The following is a 22391-nucleotide window of genomic DNA, read 5'->3' as shown; positions in this document are numbered from 1 at the left end:
TTCCAATCCATGAACACGGTATGTTTCTCCATCTGTTTGTGTCCTCTTTGATTTCTTTCATCAGTGTTTTATAGTTTTCTATGTATAGGTCTTTTGTTTCTTTAGGTAGATATACTTCTAAGTATTTTGTTCTTTTTGTTGCAATGGTGAATGGTATTGTTTCCTTAATTTCTCTTTCTGTTTTCTCATTGTTAGTGTATAGGAATGCAAGGGATTTCTGTGTGTTAATTTTATATCCTGCAACTTTACTATATTCATTGATTAGCTCTAGTAATTTTCTGGTAGAGTCTCTAGGGTTTTCTATGTAGAGGATCATGTCATCTGCAAACAGAGAGAGTTTCACTTCTTCTTTTCCTATCTGGATTCCTTTTACTTCTTTTTCTGCTCTGATTGCTGTGGCCAAAACTTCCAAAACTATGTTAAATAATTGTGGTGAGAGTGGGCACCCTTGTCTTGTTCCTGATTTCAGGGGAAATGCTTCAGTTTTTCACTATTGAGGGTAATGCTTGCTGTGGGTTTGTCATATATAGCTTTTATTATGTTGAGGTATGTTCCTTCTATTCCTGCTTTCTGGAGAGTTTTTTTTTTTTTTTTTTACGTCAGACAGGTAATGTGCCGATGTCGTAACAAGGTTTGTGAGGGAGGCACATGTCACGCAGCAGCGTGAACACCCAATCATCATGCTCATGAACTACAAAAGGATCAAAGTGAAAGTGAAGTCGCTCAGTCGTGTCTGACTCTTTGCGACCCTGTGGACTATAGCCCACCAGGCTCCCCCGTCCATGGAGTTCTCCAGGCAAGAATACTGGAGTGGGTTGCCATTTCCTTCTCCACTGGAGAGTTTTAATCATAAATGGATGTTGAATTTTGTCAAAGGCTTTTTTGGCATCTATTGAGATAATCATATGGTTTTTTTCTTTCAATTTGTTAATATGGTGTATTACATTGATTGATATGCGGATATTAAAGAATCCTTGCAATCATGGGATAAAGCCCACTTGGTCATGGTGTATGATTTTTTTAATATGTTGTTGGATTCTGTTTGCTAGAATTTTGTTAAGGATTTTTGAATCTATGTTCATCAGTGATATTGCCTGTAGGTTTCTTTTTTCGTGGCATCTTTGTCTGGTTTTGGAATTAGGGTGATGGTGGCCTCATAGAATGAGTTTGGAAGTTTACCTTCATCTGCAATTTTCTGGAAGAGTTTGAGTAAGATAGGTGTTAGTTCTCTAAATTTTTGGTAGAATTCAGCTGTGAAGCCATCTGGTCCTGGGCTTTTGTTTCCTGGAAGATTTCTGATTACAGTTTTGATTTCCTTGCTTGTGATGGGTCTGTTAAGATCTTTTATTTCTTTCTGGTTCAGTTTTGGAAAGTTATACTTTTCTAAGAATTTGTCCATTTCTTCCAAGTTGTCCATTTTATTGGCATAGAGCTGCTGGTAGTAGTCTCTTATGATCCTTTGTATTTCAGTGTTGTCTGTTGTGATCTCTCCATTTTCATTTCTAATTTTGTTAATTTGGTTCTTCTCCCTTTGTTTCTTAATGAGTCTTGCTAATGGTTTGTCAATTTTGTTTATTTTTTCAAAAAACCAGCTTTTAGCTTTGTTGATTTTTGCTATGGTCTCTTTAGTTTCTTTTGCATTTATTTTTGCCCTAATTTTTAAGATTTCTTTCCTTCTACTAACCTTGGGGTTCTTCATTTCTTCCTTCTCTAGTTGCTTTAGGTGTAGAGTTAGGTTATTTATTTGATTTTTTTCTTGTTTCTTGAGGTAAGCCTGTAATGCTATGAACCTTCCCCTTAGCACTGCTTTTACAGTGTCCCATAGGTTTTGGGTTGTTGTGTTTTCATTTTCATTCATTTCTATACATATTTTGATTTCTTTTTTGATTTCTTCTATGATTTGTTGGTTATTCAGAAGCGTGTTATTTAGCCTCCATATGTTTGAATTTTTAATAATTTTTTTTCCTGTAATTGAGATCTAATCTTACTGCACTGTGGTCAGAAAAGATGACTGGAATGATTTCAATTTTTTTGAATTTACCAAGCTAGATTTATGGCCAAGGATGTGATCTATTCTGGAGAAGGTTCCGTGTGCACCTGAGAAAAAGGTGAAGTTGATTGTTTTGGGGTGAAATGTCCTATAGATATCAATTAGGTCTAGCTGGTCCATTGTGTCATTTAAGGTTTGTGTTTCCTTGTTAATTTTCTGTTTAGTTGATCTATCCATAGTTGTGAGTGGGGTGTTAAAGTCTCCCACTATTATTGTGTTACTATTAATTTCCTCTTTCATACTCATTAGTGTTTGCCGTACATATTGCGGTGCTCCTATGTTGGGTGCATATATATTTATAATTGTTATATCTTCTTCTTGGATTGATCCTTTGATCATTATGTAGTGTCCTTCTTTGTCTCTTTTCACAGCTTTTATTTGAAAGTCTATTTTATCTGATATGAGTATTGCGACTCCTGCTTTCTTTTGGTCTCCATTTGCATGAAATATTTTTTTCCAGCCCTTCACTTTTAGTCTGTATGTGTCCCTTGTTTTGAGGTGGGTCTCTTGTAGACAGCATATATAGGGGTCTTGTTTTTTTATCCATTCATCCAGTCTTTATCTTTTGGTTGGGGCATTCAACCCATTTACATTTAAGGTAATTATTGATAGGTATGGTCCCGTTGCCATTTACTTTGGTGTTTTGGGTTAGTGTTTATATAACCTTTCTGTGTTTCCTGTCTAGAGAAGATCCTTTAGCATTTGTTGAAGATCTGGTTTGGTGGTGCTGAATTCTCTCAGCTTTTGCTTGTCTGTAAAGATTTTGGATTTTCCTTCATATCTGAATGAGATCCTTGCTGGGTACAGTAATCTAGGTTGTAGGTTACTCTTTCATTACTTGAAGTGTGTCCTGCCATTCCCTTCTGACCTGAAGAGTTTCTATTGATAGATCAGCTGTTATCCTTATGGGAATTCCTTTGTGTGTTATTTGTTGTTTCTCCCTTGCTGCTTTTAATATTTGTTCTTTGTGTTTGATCTTTGTTAATTTGATTAATATGTGTCTTGAGGTGTTTAGCCTTGGGTTTATCCTGTTTGGGACTCTCTGGGTTTCTTGGACTTGGATGGCTATTTCCTTCCCCATTTTAGGGAAGTTTTCAGCTATTATCTCCTCGAGTATTTTCTCATGGCCTTTCTTTTTGTCTTCTTCTTCTGGGACTCCTATGATTGGAATGTTGGGGCATTTCACATTGTCCCAGAGGTCCCTGAGGTTGTCCTCATTTCTTTTGATCCTTTTTTCTTTTTTCCTCTCTTCTTCATTTATTTCCACCATTTTATCTTCTACCTCACTTATCCTATTTTCTGTCTCCATTAATCTACTGTTGGTTCCCTCCAGAGTGTTTTTTATCTCATTTATTGCATTATTCACTTTTAATTGACTCTTTTTTTTATTTCTTCTAGGTCCTTATTAAACATTTCTTGCATCTTCTCAATCTTTATCTCCAAGCTACTTATCTGTAACTCCATTTTGTTTTCAAGATTTTGGATCATTTTTATTATCATTATTCTAAATTCTTTTTCAGGTAGATTCTCTATCTCCTCCTCTTTTGTTTGATTTGGTGGGCATTTTTCATGTTCCTTTACCTGTTGGGTATTTCTCTGCCTTTTTATCTTGTTTAGATTGATTGCTGTGTCTGGAGTGGGCTTTCTGTATTCTGGAGGTCTGTGGTTTCTTTTTAATGTGGAGGTTTCACCCAGTGGGTGGGGTTGGACGATTGGCTTGTCAAGGTTTCCTGGTTAGGGAAGCTTGGGTCGGTGTTCTGCTGCGTGGAACTGGATTTCTTCTCTCTGGAGGCAATGGAGTGTCCAGTAATGAGTTTTGAGATGGGTCTATGTATTAGGTGTGACTTTGGGCAGCCTGTATGTTGACGCTCAGGGCTATGTTCCTGTGTTGCTGGAGAATTTGCATGGTATGTCTTGCTCTGGAACTTATTGGCTCATGGGTGGTGGTTGATTTCAATGTAGGTATGGAGGCTTTTGGATGGTCTCTTATTACTTAATGTTCCCTGTAGTCAGGAGTTTTCTGGTGTTCTCAGGTTTTGGGCTGAAGTCTCCTGCCTCTAGATTTCAGTTTTATTCTTCCAGTAGTCTCAAGACTTCTCCAATTATACAGCACTGATAATAAAACTTCTAGGTTAATGGTCAAAAGATTCTCCACTGTGAGGGACACCCAGAGAAGTTCACAGAGTTACATGAAGAGGAGGAGAGGGAGGAGGGAGATAGAGATGAGCAGGAGGAGAAAAAGGGGGACTCAAGAGGAGAGAGACAGATCTACACAGTTGTCTATTCCCAGAGTGTTCTCTGTAGCCCAGACACCCACAAAGATTCACAGAATTGGATTGGGAAGAGAAGGGGGAGGGAGGAAACAGAGGTGTTCTGAGGTAGAAAACGGAGAGTCAAAAGTGGGAGAGAGTAATCAACACACTCCTGAATAAAAATGGTAACTGAATATTGGATTCTTAAACGTCCAAAATTTATATCACATACTGAAACACCAAGATTAAAAATCTAGAGTAGAGGTTGGACTCTTAAAAATACAATATTAAAAACAAAACACAAAAAATTTTAGAAATATATATGAAGTTCAGTTTAAAAATATGGCGTCTCCTTTTTTTTTTTTGCAAGGTTATAGTGAAATGAAAATGAAAACTAAGGAGTAATAGAGGAGTAATAGAGGACTTTAAAAGAAAATAAGAGAAAAAAAATAAAACAGGAAAAAAAATTTTTTTTCCTAATAAAAAAAAAAGTAAAAATATATGAAAATGAAAGTTAAGGAGTAATGGGGGAGTAATAGGGAATTTTAAAAGAAAATAAAAGAGAAAAAATAAAAAAAGAAAAGAAAAGAAAAAAAAATTTTAATTAAAAAAAAAAAGTAAAAATATATCTAGGAAATTCTCTGGAGCTGTTGCGGTCAGTGTGGGTTCAGTTCAGTTTCAGATAGCTCCTCATTCCAGCTTACACTTCTCGATATCTACAGGCCCCTTCCGGTGTAGTCAGTGTTATCTACAGGGATTTTAATCTGTTGCACCGGTCCCTTCTGAAGTGGTTCCCTTTGTTTATTTGGCTTCTGTTTGCAGGTCTCTTCAGTGTCTAATTTCCACCCTGACACAGGCGGGCGGAGGTGGTCTCTTGTTCAGTTCGCTAGTTCAGTCCTGCTGCGCGGAGGGAGGGGTGCTGCAGACAGATATCTGTGTGTGCGGAGCACTCACCGTGTTCCCGCCACACTGGGTTTGCCCCGCTCACAGGTGTGTGCTTTCCCCATCTAGACTACTCAGGCTCCTGGCTGCTCTATATGGAGTGTGCCCTGCGTTGCGTGCGGTTCCAGTTTTCGGGTCCTCCACAAAAGCACGGATTTGGTTGCCCCTGCGTTTTGTGCCTTCCGCCCGAGCAGCTCAGGCAGCCAGGAGCTTGACGGGCGCACTCTCCCCGGGTGCGTGCACCTTCTCCCCTCCGCGGCCCCAGCCTCAGTTTCCGCCCACGCCAGTCAGGTGTGTGTGCCTTGTGTTTAGCCGTGACCCTCCCTGCGGATGTCAACCATCCAGAATCTCAGGAAGTCTTTGGTTAGAAACTGGAGGCCTGTTTGCAGTGTGGTAGGGGATGCCATCTCTGGGGCCGAGTTTGCCCCTTTCCCCTCCCCCCTGCCTCCTGCCTCCGGCGGGGGTGGGCTGGTCCGCTGCAGGCTAGCTCTACTCTGGAATTGCTCAGTCCCTTTGTTCTGCAAATGGCCGGCAGTGTTTTCGGGCCAGTTAATTTTCTCTCTCTCTTGCTATCTCACAGTTTAAGTTGCTATCTCACGAAAGCTCCCTCCGATTGCTCTCAGGGCCTTCGGGCCGGTCCTTACCCTAAGCAATGCTGCCTGCTCCTCTCCGTTCCGCCCCCACTTGCTGGCGGCGGATGTGGGCATCTGAGGTAGTTTTCTGCTGGGAGTTGCTTTTAGGCATGTAATCTGTGAGTTTTATTTATTTTTCCTCCCAGTTAGGTTGCCCTCCGAGATTTGAAAACTTCCCCCAGACCCGCCAGTGAGAGGGTTTCCTGGTGTTTGGAAACTTCCTCTATTAAGACTCCCTTCCGGGGAAGGGTCTCCGCCCCTAGCTCTTTTGTCTCTCTTTTTATCTTTTATCTTTTGTCCTACCTCCTTTCGAAGATGATGGGCTGCTTTTCTGGGCACCTGACGTCCTCTCCTAGCGGTCAGAAGTTGTTTTGTGAAGTTTGCTCAGCGTTCAAATATTCTTTTGATGAATTTGTAGGGGAGAAAGTGGTCTCCCCATCCTATTCCTCCACCATCTTGGCTCCTCCCCAGAATTTCTTGTCTATTACTTCTAATGGAAGAAAATAGTTTGTGAAACTAACATACCTTGAAACAGAATTAATTAATTCTGTTTAAAGTTCAGTCCAGAAATTCAGGGAATAGCCATGTAATAATTGGGCACTGCATCTTACAAAATATTGATTTGAATCAGATTTAAAAGTATTGAAGAACAAATTATTATATATATGCATATATATATATATATGTATATATATATAAGTCACCTAATTTGTAGAGTCCTTTTTCAAAAAAGCAGTATGGCGTGTACTTTTAGCTTTTCCTATGTCCTAGATAGAATGACAATCATCTTTGACACAAACCGTGTACCTCTAGTGATTTAGATTGCAAAATCTGTGAAGGCAAGAAGAGCGTCTCTTGTGTTCATGAAAATACCCCGGCACCTAGACTAAATCCTGACAAAAAACATAAAATAATCAAGTTTTACTGAATGTATGGATTGTACTCATCTTACTTGATTACAAATTTGCTTGGAAATAGATTTTTCCCTCTGTGGAGTTTCTCTGCATTTATGTATTTAGCTTTATATACATAATGTCATTGATTATTATTATTTCACATAATATCTCAAATTGTTTTTCTTTTTATCTTTCCAATGGCTGATAATTTTCCACTTGTTCTTTTTTTTTATTAAATTAAATAATAGGGAAGTTTTTTTTTTTCTACTTTTATGGCTCAGTTCTGGCTATGATCCAAATTGGATAACATTCTGACCACCAAAATTTCTCTCTGCAATTTTATTGAAAACATTCTCTTTCTCTACTACTCTTTTCTTGAGGATTACTAGGACAGAGTGGCAATTCTATCACATCTGAGAGGTGACATTCCATTTTCATGTTTATTCCATGTAATGTATCCACTGCTATAAAAATGAGACCTGCCTCTTGCTGCTGTGTTACAGAAAGATGTGGATCATTTAGCTAACATTTGCTGCATAGTTAATAATGTCATTGGGTCTAAGACATAAAAGTAGAAAACGAGTCAAGAAAAGGGGAAGGGGTTAGTGTGCTTACCAAGACTTAATTTTTGCCATTTTTTCTTTTTATGTTGATGACAATAACCTATGTCTCTGGTGAAGTGCACTTTTTGAAGTTGTTCGTTTTAATTGAAGTATAGTTGATATACAATATCATGTTAATTTCAGATATGCAGAGTAATGTCTTGATATTTAAATACAATACAAAATAATCAATGCAGAAAGTCTAGTAACCATCTGTCACTACACAAAATTATTACAGTAGTATTATTAATAACTATATTTCCTATGCTATATATTATATCCCACAACTTACTTAGTTTGTACCTCTTAATCCCCTTCACATATTTCCTGTGAAGTGTGTTAAGTGACATATTGCAGTTTTTCTTTCTTTAATGCTATGTGAGGGAGACAGTCAAAGATCAGTGAGCGTTTTCAATCTACTCTCACTCTTCCTGAAAGTGAACGTGAAAGTTGTTCAGTCATGTCCTGTTCTTTGCGACCCTGTAGACTGTAGCCCACAAGGCTTCTCTGTCCATGGAATTCTCAAGGCAAGAATACTGGAGTGGGTAGCCATTCTCTTCTCCAGGGGATCTTCCTGACCCAGGGATTGAACCTGGATCTCCCACGTTGCAGGCAGATTCTTTAATGTCTGAGACACCAGGGAAGCCCATTGGGAATTGTATCACTACAGACAATTACAAAAAAGTATTTCTAACTGCCCAATTCTAAAAATACCACTGTCATTTTTGCTACTTTGCTCAGACCTAATGATCTCAATCTAGAACATTCTGGTGGTCTCATGACATTGCTAAGCCTGGAGGATATTTTTCTTCTCAAGAAAGGTTTATTTAAGTATAATTTATGTACAGTATAATTCACTCATTTTGCTGTATAGTTCTAAGAGTTTTGACAAATCCATATCATTATGTAACTATCACTAAAATTAATATATAGAATAACTCCATTACATCAAAAATTGCTTTGTGCACTTTATAGTCAACCTTTTCTCCCACCTCCAACTCTTGACAACCATTGATATGCTTTTTTTACTTACAGTTTTACTTTATAGATTATTTCACATAAATGGAGTCATATATTATACAGCCTTTGAGTCTGGATTCTTTCATTTAGCATAACGCATTTGATATACATCTATGTTGTTGGTGTATAAGAGTTTGTTTCGTTTAGTCTAAAGTTTAAACAATAGATTCAGCAATTGTCTCTTGTTCAGATTCTTTATATGTTGGGAGCATATCAAGGTGCGTGTGTGCTCAGTCGTGTCTGACTGCGATCCCATGGACTGTAGCCCACCAGGCTCATCTGTCCACGGGATTCTCCAGGCAAGAATACTGGAGTGGGTTGCCATTTCCTTCTCCAGGGGATCTTCCTGACCCAGGGATCAAACCCGTGTCTCCTGCATCAGCAGAGGGATTCTTTACCCCTGAGTCACCTGAGAAGCCAAGTATATTCTTTCAAACCCTTGAGCATAACTTCTGTTTCACTGGAAAATCACAAGGAGAATAAAAATTGAGGAAAAACAATAAAATTAAACCAATTAAGCAAATATATTTGAAGAATGTGAGTATATGCACTTACCCATTTCAGGTTAAAATAATGCCTGTACAGGGTGGACTGGTGAATATACAATAGACGAAACATCTATGAAACGTTTGAGTCTGCTCGTGATCACCAAATTCTTTGCATACCTTGAGGAGAAGTTTAGGCTAGGTGATTGAAAATTTAAAAATTTATTAGAGTATTTGTTGCTCTAATAAATATCAAAGGAATTAACATTTGTAATTACATACAGTGTGTTGCCTAATTTATTCTTCAATACTATATCATCTAGTTATAACAAGGTGTAAACTCAGTCATGTGGTAATATTTAGGGTGAAGTTTGACCTAATCTTTTAGTGTAACAAGTACAGTGGAGTTTCAACAGTGATGCCATTCATGTGTCGTTTTGTTCTTACTGATCCCATCAGGTGTGTGATATTGAAGTGTATTTCATCCCTACTGATTCCAATGAGGTTTTTCAAATACATTTAGCAGAATGTTTTTGCATATCATATTTGAACCAAAAGAGAGCCCTGTCTTACATTTTAATGGAATTTTAGAATTCTTATTGTTTCCATGTTGTGGGATTAATTACAGGTTTGTAAAGGTCTTTCCCTGCCCCCACCACCTTTTTCCTTAGAAGCAAGAACTTGCCATTTAATTGAAGAGCTCAAAGAGCTCAAGTGGAGAAAGATACGATACTTTAAAAGCAAATCCATATAAAGAATTTTACTGCTATGATGAGATAGAAGGAGAAACAAAACCCTTTCACAGTGGTCCCATCCCCCTGTAGGATCAAACCATTTTGCAAAAGCATCTTTCTTTTTATGTCCCCTTGCCTGACAAGTCTTGTGTATTTTATTTGTATGCAAGTGAATGGCAGTTTATTGTGTCCCAGAGGACAGGGTATTAATGAATATTTGTTTCCTGCTGTGGGGCCTGTCATAATTCCATAGTAAGAAGATTGACAGAAGTAACAGCCAATCAGTATGCTAATACTGCCCGAGAATGAATTGTTAGTCCATTTTAACCATGGTTCTTTTTTTTCCTTTCTTTCTTTTTGCCAAATCCTTAGATAATTTTTATTAAAAGATGCATTTTTTGATAGCACTGCAAATTGCTCGACGGAACCCAACCATACATTTCTTTTGTGTGGCAGTCAGACTTCTGTCTCAGCAGGTGTCTTCTCAGGGAAAAATGAAAGACATCTAATCTGAAAGCCCATTTTGGTCAGCAAGAATCAATCACTAAAACATTCAGCGATTTGTTATATCAATATCTTAACATGGAGATTTCTATGCAGCATATGAAAATTAAATCTTAGTCTCTGACAAGTAAATAGAAGGCAGAATCTTTAAAAATGATAGTTGAAAGCCAAATGTAAAAAATCCTGCAGATTTATCCAATGTGATATCATTCATTTTTCTCTATACTACTCTATGTGTTTCTTCAATTTTCATGATATTTGTTTTTTGTGTTTTGTTTTATTTTTTAATGAAAAGGATATACCCCAAAGCAGTAGATTTCAGAGCTGATATATATACATATTCAAGTATTTTATTAGCCATTTTATAACATACAGCCTATAGTAAGTATACTCTCAACTAGGGAAATAAAAGGGTTTCTTAGGATGATATCTGAGTGTTTTTCCACAGCACATGAACACATGATTATAGAGGGGATTAGTGGATTAAGGTACCGACAGTTGGCGGCCTTAAGGCTACAGATAAAAAGAGCTCTACTTTTTCTCCATAAAATCACATTTTATTCTTACCCAATACAAACAATGCCAGCTATGTAAGCTATAAACAGAATTCTTTTGAGAACATTATTGTCACTTAAATATGTTCATCATAGACAGCAACACAATAATAAAACTAGTAACAATAATTTTACATATGTATATATCTGCGTGAAATACAAGGTAATATCGTTTAACATCACAAATATGTTCAAAGAGTTCTGATTCACCCCTGGGGCTGGAGAAAGAGTTCTTTTATATGTAAGTCCTCTTATAAATTGAGATTTGAGCTTAGTTATTTCAAAATATACACCTGTTAGACTATGGTGATAATCAATGCTATTGCCTGAAAAAGATTTAATATATTTTAATAAAAATTAAGTGGTCATTATATCAAATGCAATTTTACTTTTTGGAAAACAGAAGCAAACCTTGTTTGTTGCCTGCTGGTTTTTTTATATATGCAAATCTTTATACATCACAGAACAACCTAGCTGCCTTCTACAATCCCATAAACATTTTGCCATTTTATGAGATGTTTGTAATAAATGTGATTGATGATTATTTTTACAATTGCCTTTTAGAAATACACAATTTTATGATTAAATACTTAAGGATAACTCAACTTCAAGTCACAAGATTATAAGCTAAGATTTGACATGGATGACAGAATACAGGTTTAATCTACCATTTAAATTTACTTGTATATTTATTTTAGAGACTATTTTTTCTTGTTTACAGAGATTTTGCATTTCAGTCAATGGCGAGCCTGTCTAAAGATACTGCTAGTGTGGCTTGGGGCAGGAAAATAGCTTTACGCTGCACACACATATAGTCACAAGGGTGAAGAGCTATAATTATACTGGAGTGCATCCAAGAAAACAGTATTCTGTTTACACTTAATGCCACTTCAAATGTATGTGTACCTCAAGCAAGTATACCATAAATTGGTTTTAATACTAAAAATTGTTGACCTATAAGTACCATTTATTGAACATTTTTCATGTTGGTATTATCTTCCAAAAATTTTAAATTAAGGTAAACATGGATAATTATTTACTATAATTTCAAACAATAGCTTTTCTTTTTAAGATTTAAAAAGTCTATTGACTTAATGAGGTCAAAGACCATTCATAAAAATATAAAGTATTATTCTTAGGTCCTTTAAAATTGGAAAGGTGACTACAGACTATAATGATCAGCTAAAGGCTGAGATATCTTTTGAGTTAGCCTGAAAACAGAGTTTGGCTTATGACCAGGAGCGAATGCAGATTTTGGACTGCTCTAGTTTTAGGTGATGAAGAAAGGAATGCCACATTTATTCAGTTATTTGTGAAAAGTTAATTTTACCATTTAGGCCTATCAGGTATTTTAAAGTTTTCTCTTTCTTAAATTAACCTTTAGAAAAATACAAATTGATATGGGTCATGGATAAAACGTAACACCCAATAAGGTGGGTCAAGAAATACCATCATTTTTAGGTTTGTGTTCAAACCTAGACACAAGATTTTGGAGCCTGAGAAAAGAAGGGCTGGGGCAAGACACAGGCCACATGACAGTCTGTAGAGAAACACTTCGTGACTGACTCTGATCAACAGGTATGGCCTCTAGGTTTGGAATCCATCACCTTAGGTAGTAATACTTCTTTTCCAGCTTTACTGAGATACAGTGGGCACATAGTATTATATATGTTTAAGGTGTACAATGTACTGATTTCATGCATGTATATATTGTGAAATGTTTATAACAATAAGGTCACTTAACCCACCCTCTAACTCACATAGTTACCACTTTGTTGCTATGGGGAAAACACTAAAGCGTTGCCCTTACAGCCATCTTCAAACGTACAATGCAGTATGGTGGTAACAAATGTTGTGTCCCCACGGGTTCGCCTGTTTTGCATAAACATTCTTTCAAGTTACAAATTAGGGAGGTCAACGCAACAACAGTATTTGAAGGAAGTTTCATGTTAAATACCTTTCCACTTCTTTTTAAGTAACAGAAGACTATTGTCTTTGTTTCTATATTTACTGAGAGGATGCCCTTATACACTATCATTGAAGAAGAGCTAATGGTCAGTTACTTTGTGCTCTGCACACCATCATTATTTATTCAAGATACTAGAATGCTAAATGTCATTGATCATGCTTGGTTTTGAAGGCTCTCCTGCCGTTAACTATCTGAGTGACTATATTAAGTTACTTAACCTCTCTAGACACTAGAATCTTCAATTATAATTGAGTAAAATAGTAGAATCTGCATTATAGGGTTGTTTTGAAGATTAAAATGGCAAGGCGTGTCTAAAATTTAAAACAATATGTATTACATATTATGTGCTATGTAAGCACTTGCTCTTACTACTGATTTATTTATTCATTTACTCATTCATTCCCTGAATCTATATAACTTTGTACAATTTTATCCATCAATTATATAACTTATATGCACAGAACATCATGAGAAACGCTGGGTTGGATGAAGCACAAGCTGGAATTAAGATTCCCAGGAGAAATATCAATAACTCAGATATGCAGACGACACCACCCTTATGGCAGAAAGTGAAGAAGAACTAAAGAACCTCTTGATGAAAGTGAAAGAGGAGAGTGAAAAAGTTGGCTTAAAGCTCAACATTCAGAAAACTAAGATCATGACATCAAGTCCCATCACTTCATGGCAAACAGATGGGGAAACAGTGAAACAGTGAAGGACTTTATTTTTGGGTGACTCCAAAATCACTGCAGATGGTGATTGCAGCCATGAAATTAAAAGATGCTTGCTCCTTGGAAGAAAAGTAATGACCAACCTAGAAAGCATATGAAAAGGCAGAGACATTACTTTGCCAATAAAGGTCCATCTAGTCAAAGCTATGGTTTTTCCAGTGGTCATGTATGGATGTGAGAGTTGGACTATAAAGAAAGCTGAGCACTGAAGAATTGATGCTTTTGAACTGTGGTGTTGGAGAAGACTCTTGAGAGTCCCTTGGACTGCAAGGAGATCCAACCAGTCCACCCTAAAGGAAATCAGTCCTGATATTCCTTGGAAGGACTGATACTGAAGCTGAAACTCCAATACTTTGGCCACCTGATTGAAAGAACTGACTAATTTGAAAAGACCTTGATACTGGGAAAGATTGAGGGCAGGAGGAGAAGGGGATGACAGAGGGTGAGATGGTTGGATGGCATCACCGACTCAATGGACACAAGTTTGGGTAAACTCCAGGAGATGGTGATGGGCAGGGAGGCCTGGCATGCTGCAGTCCATGGGGTCACAAAGAGTCGAACACAACTGAATGACTGAACTGATCCATCAATTTGTTCTGGAACTAAGGTAAGCACTTTTGGAGAATTCTCTAATGTATAAAGAGGATGATTTATGTCACTGCAATGTATAAGATGATGGTTTATGTCACTGAGGAACCAATTTTCTGGTAGGAGAATTAATACAGATACTTAGGTAATGTCATGGTAAACACTTAGATCATATTGTTGGTTTTCAGAAGAATAAAAATAATGGGTACAGATGTATTATGTCATAATTTCAGGCACTATGCTGGATACCTTACATACACTATCTCATTAATATAGCACTCAGATGAGAGGAAAAAGATTTTGTGCAGTAAGTGATGAGTGATACAAGTAATAAAGTACTTGTTGGATTTAAATTTAAAGATAAGGGAGAAAAATCATTCAGTTCAGAGAAGAGTGAGTATACTACAGGACATAAACTAGTCTAGGGGGAAAAACCAAATGCTCTGTTTGGTAAGAGCAGACGGCACAAGGGAAAAAAATAAACTAATGTGCCATCACCTAGGGGGTTACAGAATAATGTAAAGGAGAGATACTAATGTATTGGTCATTTTAATTGAATTAAAGTAATAGAAAATATGACAGTTAATAGATTTTCAAAGTACAATGATATAGGTTTTAATATAATGCACCTGATTATCAATTCAGTTCAGTTCAGTTGCTCAGTCATGTCCGACTCTTTGCGACCCCATGAACCGCAGCACACCAGCCCTCTCTGTCCATCACCAACTTCCAGAGTTTACCCCAACTCATGTCCATTGAGTCGGTGATGCCATCCAACCATCTCATCCTCTGTCATCCCCTTCTCCTCCTGCCCTCAATCTTTCCCAGCATCAGGGTCTTTTCACATGAGTCAGCTCTTTCAATCAGGTGGCCAAAATATTGGAGTTTCAGCTTCAACATCAGTCCTTCCAATGAACACCCAGGACTGATTTCCTTTAGGATGGACTGGTTGGATCTCCTTGCAGTCCAAGGGACTCTCAAGAGTCTTCTCCAACACCACAGTTCAAAAGCATCAATTCTTCAGCGCTCAGCTTTCTTCACTGTCAACTCTCACATCCAACATGACTACTGGAAAAACCATAGCCTTGACTAGACAGACCTTTGTTGGCAAAGTAATGTCTCTGCTTTTAGATATGTTATCTAGGTTGGTCATAACTTTCCTTCCAAGGAGTAAGCGTCTTTTAATTTCATGGCTACAATCACCATCTGCAGTGATTTTGGAACCCCCCAAAAAATAAAGTCTGTCACTGTTTCCACTGTTTCCCCATCTATTTCCCATGAAGTGATGGGACCAGATGCCATGATCTTAGTTTTCCAAATGTTGAGCTTTAAGCCAACTTTTTCACTCTCCTCCTTCACTTTCATCAAGAGACTTTTTAGTTCCTTTTCACTTTCTGCCATAAGGGTGATGTTGTCTGCAAATCTGAGGTTATTGATATTTCTCTAGTGAACAGTATGAAAAGGCAAAAAGGTAGTACACTGAAAGATGAACTCCCCAGGTCAGTAGGTGCCAAATATGCTACAGGAGATCAGTGGAGAAATAACTCCAGAAAGAAGGAAGGGATAGAGCCAAAGCAAAAACAACACCCTGTTGTGGATGTGACCGGTGATAGAAGCAAGGCCTGATGTTATAAAGAGCAATATTGCATAGGTACCTGGAATGTTAGGTCCATGAATCAAGGCAAATTGGAAGTGGTCAAACAGGAGATGATAAGAGTGAACATCAACATTCTAGGAATCTGCGAACTAAAATGGACTGGAATGAGTGAATTTAACTCAGATGACCATTGTATCTACTACTGTGGACAGGAATCCCTTAGAAGAAATGGAGTAGCCATCATCATCAACAAAAGAGTCTGAAATGCAGTACTTGGATACAATCTCAAAAATGACAGAATAATCTCTGTTTCTTTCCAAGGCAAACCATTCAACATCACAGTAATCCAAGTCTAAGCCCCAACCAGTAATGCTGAAGAAGCTAAAGTTTAATGGTTCTATGAAGACCAACAAGACCTTTATGAACTAACACCTCCAAAAGATGTCCTTTTCATTATAGCGGACTGAAATGCAAAAGTAGGAAGTCAAGAAACACCTGGAGTAACAGGCAAATTTGGCCTTGGAGTACAGAATGAAGCAGGGAAAAGGCTACTAGAGTTTTCCCAAGAGAATGCACTGGTCATAGCAAAGACCCTCTTCCAACAACACAAGAGAAAACTCTACACATGGACATCACCAGATGGTCAATAATGAAGTCAGATTGATTCTATTCTTTGCAGCCAAAGATGGCGAACCTCTATTCAGTTGGCAAAAATAAGACCAGGAATTGACTGTGGCTTAGATCATGACGTCCTTATTGCCAAATTCAGACTAAATTGAAGAAAGTGGGGAAAACCACTAGACCATTCAGGTATGACCTAAAACAAATCACTTACGATTATACAATAAAAGTGAAAAATAGATTTAAGGGACTAGATCTGATAGACAGAGTGCCTGATGAACTATGGACAGAGGTTCATGACATTGTACAGAAGACAGGGATCAAGACCATCCCCAAGAAAAAGAAATGCAAAAAAGCAAAATGGCTATCTGAAGAGGCCTTACAAGTAGCTGTGAAAAGAAGAGAAGTGAAAAGCAAACGGGAAAAGGAAAGATATTCCCATTTGAATGCAGAGTTCCAAAGAATAGCAAAGAGAGATAAGAAAGCCTTCCTCAGTGATCAGTGCAAAGAAATAGAGGAAAACAATAGAATGGGGAAGACTAGAGATCTCTTCAAGAAAACTAGAGATACCAAGGGAACATTTTATGCAAAGATAAAGGACAGAAATGGTATGAACTTAACAGAAGCAGAAGATATTAAGAAGAGGTGGCAAGAATACACAGAAGAACTGTACAAAAAAGATCTTCATGACCCAGATAATCACGATGGTGTGATCACTCACCTAGAGCCAGACATATTGGAATGCCAAGTCAAGTGGGCCTTAGGAAGCATCACTACGAAACAAAGCTAGTGGAGGGGATGGAATTCCGTTGAGCTATTTCAAATCCTAAAAGATGATGCTGTGAAAGTGCTGCACTCAATATGCCAGCAAATTTGGAAAACTCAGCAGTGGCCACAGGACTGGAAAAGGTCCATTTTCATTCCAATCCCTAAGAAAGGCAATGCCAAAGAATGTTCAAACTACCACACAATTGCATTCATCTCACACGCTAATAAAGGAATGCTCAAAATTCTCCAAGCCAGGCTTCCGCAATATATGAACCGTGAACTTCCAGATGTTCAAGCTGGTTTTAGAAAAGGCAGAAGAACCAGAGATCAAATTGCCAACATTCACTGAATCATCAAAAAAGCAAGAGAGTTCAAGAAAAACATCTGTTTCTGCTTTATTGACTATGCCAAAGCCTTTGACTATGTGGATCACAATAAACTGTGGAAAATTCTGAAGAGGTGGGAATACCAGACCACCTGACCTGCCTCTTGAGAAATCTGTATGCAGATCAGGAAGCAACAGTTAGAACTGGACATGGAACAACAGACTGGTTCCAAATAGGAAAAGGAGTATGTTAAGGCTGTATATTGTCACCCTGCTTATTTAACTTATATGCAGAGTCCATCATGAGAAACGTTGGGCTGGAAGAAGCACAAACTGGAATCAAGATTGCTGGGAGAAATATCAGTAACCTCAGATATGCCGATGATACCACGCTTATGGCAGAAAGTCAAGAAGAACTAAAGATCCTCTTGATGAAAATTAAAGAGGAGAGTGAAAAGTTGGCTTAACGCTCAACATTCTGAAAACTAAGATGATGCCATCTGGTCCCATCACTGCATTGCAGATAGATGGAGAAACTGTGGGAAAATTGGCAGACTTTATTTTGAGGGGCTCCAAAATCACTGCAGATGGTGATTATAGCCATGAAATAAAAAGGTGCTTACTCCTTGGAAGAAAAGTTATTACCAAACTAGACAGCATATTAAAAAGCAGAGACATTACTTTGCCAACAAAGGTCCATCAAAGGTCCAACAAAACTATGGTTTCTCCAATAGTCATGTGTGAATGTGAGAGTTGGACTATAAAGAAAGCTGAGCACCAAAGAATTGACGCTTTTGAACTGTGGTGTTGGAGAAGACTCTTGAGAGTCCCTTGGACTGCAAGGAGATCCAACCAGTCCTTCCTAATGGAAATCAGTCCTGGGTGTTCATTGGAAGGACTGATGTTGAAGCTGAAACTCCAATACTTTGGCCACTTGATGCAAAGAGCTGACTCATGTGAAAAGACCCTGATGCTGGGAAAAACTGAGGGCAGGAGGAGAAGGGGATGACAGAGGATGAGATGGTTGGATGGCATCACCGACTCTATGGACATGAGTTTGAGTAAACTCCAGGAGTTGGTGATGAACAGGGAGGCCTGGCATGCTGCAGTCCTTGGGGTCACAAAGTGTCAAACACGACCTAGTGGCTGAATTGAACTGAACTTTCTGTGATGTGATTTTCATTCCAGTCAAGGGATTGTGATTTTTCTTCCTTTTTCTGTCTGCTCTTGTAGCTGAAGCTGTGAGACTTCTGTAAGCTTCTTGCTGGGAGGGCACTGGGTCTTGCTCTGGTGGGCATAGATGTGCTCAGTAAAGTTTTAACCCAATTTTCTCTGATGGGTGGGTTGTGCTCCTTCCCTTTTAGTTGTTTAACCTGAAGTGACCCAGCCCTGGGGTCATAGAAGTTATTTTTGTTTAGTCACTCAGTTGTGTCCGACTCTTTGCAACCCCATGGAGTGCAGCACGTCAGGCTTCCCTGTCCTTCACCATCTCCTGGAGTTTACTCAAACTCATCTCCATTGAGATCCAACCATCTTGTCCTCTGTCATCCCCTTCTCCTCCTGCCCTTAATCTTTCCTAGCATCTGGGTCTTTTCTAATAAGTCAGGTCTTTGCATCAGGGGCCAAATTATTGGAGCTTCAGCTTTAGCATCAGTCCCTCCAATGAATATTCATGATTGATTTCATTTAGGATTGACTGGTTTGATCTCCTTACAATCTAAGGGACTCTCAAGAATCTTCTCTAACACCACAGTCAAAAGCATCAGTTCTTCGGCACTCAGCCTTCTTTATGGTCCAATTCTTATATCCATGCATGACGACTGAAAAAAGCACTAGCTTTGACTATGTGGACTTTTGTTGGCAAAGTAGTGTCAGCTTTTGAATACACTGTTAGGTGGTCATAGCTTTTTTTTCCCAAGGAGCAAGTGTCTTTTAATTTCATGACAGCAATCACCATCTGCAGTGATCTTGGAGCCTCAGAAAATAAAGTCTCTCACTGTTTCCATTGTTTCCCCATCAATTTGCCATGAAGTGATGGGACCAGATGCCATGATCTTAGTTTTTTGAACACTGAATTTTAAAGCAGCTTTTTCACTCTCCTCTTTCACCCTAATCAAGAGGCTCTTTAATTCTTCTTCACTTTCTGCTTTAAGAGTATTGTCATCTGAATATCTGAGGTTATTGATAATTCTCCTAGCAACATTGATTCCAGCTTGTACTTCATCCAACCTGGCATTTTGCATGATGTACTCTGCATTAAGTTAAATAAGCGGGTGACAATATACAGCCTTGACGTACTCCTTTCCCAACTTGGAACCAGTATGTTCTATGTCCGGTTCTAGCTGATGCTTCTTGATCTGCATACAGATTTCTCAGGAGGCAGGTAAGGTGGTCTGGTATTCCCATCTCTTTATTTTCCACAGCTGTTGTGATCTACACAGTCAAAGGCTTTGGTCAATCAATAAAGCAGAGTAGACGTTTTTCTGGAATTCTCTCCCTTTTTCTATGATCCAATGGATATTGACAATTTATTCTCTGGTTTTTCTGCCTTTTTAAATCCAGATTGAACATTTGGAAGTTCTCAGTTCATGTACTGTTGAAGCCTGCTGCTGCTGCTAAGTCGCTTCAGTCGTGTCCAACTCTATGTGACCCCACAGACGGCAGCCCATCAGGCTCCCCCGTCCCTGGGATTCTCCAGGCCAAGAACACTGGAGTGGGTTGCCATTTCCTTCTCCAATGTATGAAAGTGAAAGTGAAGCTGCTCAGTCGTGTCCAACTCTTAGTGACCCCATGGACTGCAGCTTACCAGGCTCCTCCATCCATGGGATTTTCCAGGCAAGAGTACTGGAGTGGGGTGCCATTGCCTTCTCTGACTGTTGAAGCCTAGTTTGGAGAATTTTGAGCATTACTTTGCTAGCTAGTGAAATAAGTGCAATTGTGTAGTAGTTTGAGCATTCTTTCACATGACCTTTCTTTGGGATTGGAATTAAAACTGACTTTTCCCAGGCCTGTGGTCACTGCTGAGTTTTCAAATTTGCTGGCATATTGAGTGCAGCACTTTCACCGCATCATCTTTTAGGATCTGGAATTGCTCAGCTGGAGTTCCATCATCTCCACCAGCTTTGTTTGTAATGATGCTTCCTAAGGCCCACTCGACTTTTCAGTCCAAGATGTCTGGCTCCAAGTGAGTGATCACACCATTTTGGTTTTCTGGACTTTGAAGATTTTTTTTGTGTAGTTCTGTGTATGTTTGCGACCTCATCTTAATATCTTCTGCCTCTGCTAGGTCCTTACCTTTTCTGTTCTGTCGTTTACTGTGTCGATCGCTTTGTGAAATGTTCCTTTGTTATCTCTAATTTTCTTTAGTTTTTCCCATTCTGTTGTTCCCCTTTATTTCTTTGCATTGTTCACTTAGGAAGGCTTTCTTATCTCTTCTTTCTATCCTTGGAATTCTTCACTCATTAGGTATTTTTCCTTTTCTCCTTTGTCTTTCGCTTCTCTTCTTTTCTCAGCTATTTGTATAGCCACCTCAGACAACTATTTTGCCTTTTTGTATTTCTTTTTCTTCATAGAGGTTAACCTTCTCTGACTTTAGAGGTCTGAATTTAAAAATCTAGTTTGTCTCCTTACAAAAAAGTAACAAATTCATTATTCTCTCAATTGGTAAGTCAAGAGAACGAGTCATGTTTGTTGCTTTCATGCACCCAATGTATTTGGGAGGTCTCTTCCCAATGCAGGAGACCCAGGTTTGATCACTGGGTCGAAAAGAAGGGAATGGATGCCCACTCCAGTATTCTTTTCTGGAGAATCCCATGGACAGAGGAGCCTGGTGGGCTACAGTCCTTGGAGTCACAAAGAGTCAGACACGACTGGGTGACTAACACACTGTATAATGAATTGAATAAAGATTTAAACAGGCAAAAGTAAAAAAAAAATTAAAAAGATAAAAAGATAAGTAAAGTTATAAGAATGGAGAAAGAAAGCAGGAGTGAGCGAGGAGGGGAGAATATGTTTCATTTAAACCTATATATGTATCTTTTGTTGCAGGAATAAAATGTGTTTTAATATAAAAATACTATATAATTCATATTATTTGAGTTAAAAAGAGAAATGATAAATTATCATAACTTTCCTAAGAAGAAAACATATATTAGTTAGTGAAATTGAAAGTTTAAAATTTGGTTACCCCTGACAAGTTTAGAAGGGTAGTAGAAGAGTCTCAAGTAAAAAAAAAATTAAAATTGCCAAGACTGTATGGCTTCAAATATGATGGAAAGCTCCACAGTTCATTTAAGAAATCAATTAATACTTTTATGTCAATATTTGAGTCATTATTAAAAGACAAAGCAAAACAAATAAAAACAACATATACCAATTTCTTAATATAGGCACAGAAATTCTAAATAAAATTCTGGGAGACCAAGACTTGGTATGATAAAACAAATGTATACTACACCAAAAGTATTTATATCAAGGAAGGCAAAGATCTTTAAATATCAGGAAATCTTTCAACCTAATCTATAATATCATTTAATCAATGAAGGAAATTCATGTGATCATTATTGATATGTGCTAAAAAGTAATTTGATAGATTCAGAAGCCATTCCAAATAAAAACTGATTATAAAAGAATGTGACAATAGAGGACAACTACTTAAATATCATAAATACTGCCAAAATCAGCAACAAGCATTATTGTAAACGGTGGAACATTGAAGCTATTTCTATTAAAATTAGAAAGAAGACACAAGTGGCTTTCTCCCTTATTATTCAGCACTGTTACTTTCCTTTCCCCCCAGTAGTTATTAGAGCATAGTTGCTTTCCAGTGTTCTAGTTTCTATCATGCAGCAAAGTGAAGCAGTTATGTATGATTCACACATGTGAATCATGTATGTGTACACACATCCTCTCTCTTTCTTTTATTTCCTCCTTATTTACACCACCATGGGTCACTGCGCAGAGTTCTTCTGTGCTGTATGGTAAGTTCTCGTTAATTATCTATTTTATACACAGTATCAGTAGTCAGAAAGATCCCCTGGCGTAGGAAATGGCAACCTGCTCCAGTATTCTTGCCTGGGAAATCCCATGCACAGAGGAGCCTGGCGGACTACAGGCCACAGG

The 22391-nt window shown here is 38.1% G+C and overlaps 1 non-coding gene across 1 annotated transcript; it reads right to left on the bottom strand.

The window, feature by feature from the left end:
• Positions 1 to 597: 597 nt before the first annotated feature.
• Positions 598 to 703, bottom strand: LOC122445689. Its single transcript, XR_006270643.1, has one exon. It is a non-coding gene; the product is annotated as a small nucleolar RNA U13 (small nucleolar RNA).
• Between the last annotated feature and the right edge of the window lie 21688 nt (positions 704 to 22391).

The sequence above is a fragment of the Cervus canadensis genome, chromosome 7 (assembly GCF_019320065.1).
Source record: "Cervus canadensis isolate Bull #8, Minnesota chromosome 7, ASM1932006v1, whole genome shotgun sequence".
Taxonomy (NCBI): Eukaryota; Metazoa; Chordata; class Mammalia; order Artiodactyla; family Cervidae; genus Cervus; species Cervus canadensis.
This window is presented reverse-complemented; position numbering and strand designations above follow the sequence as displayed.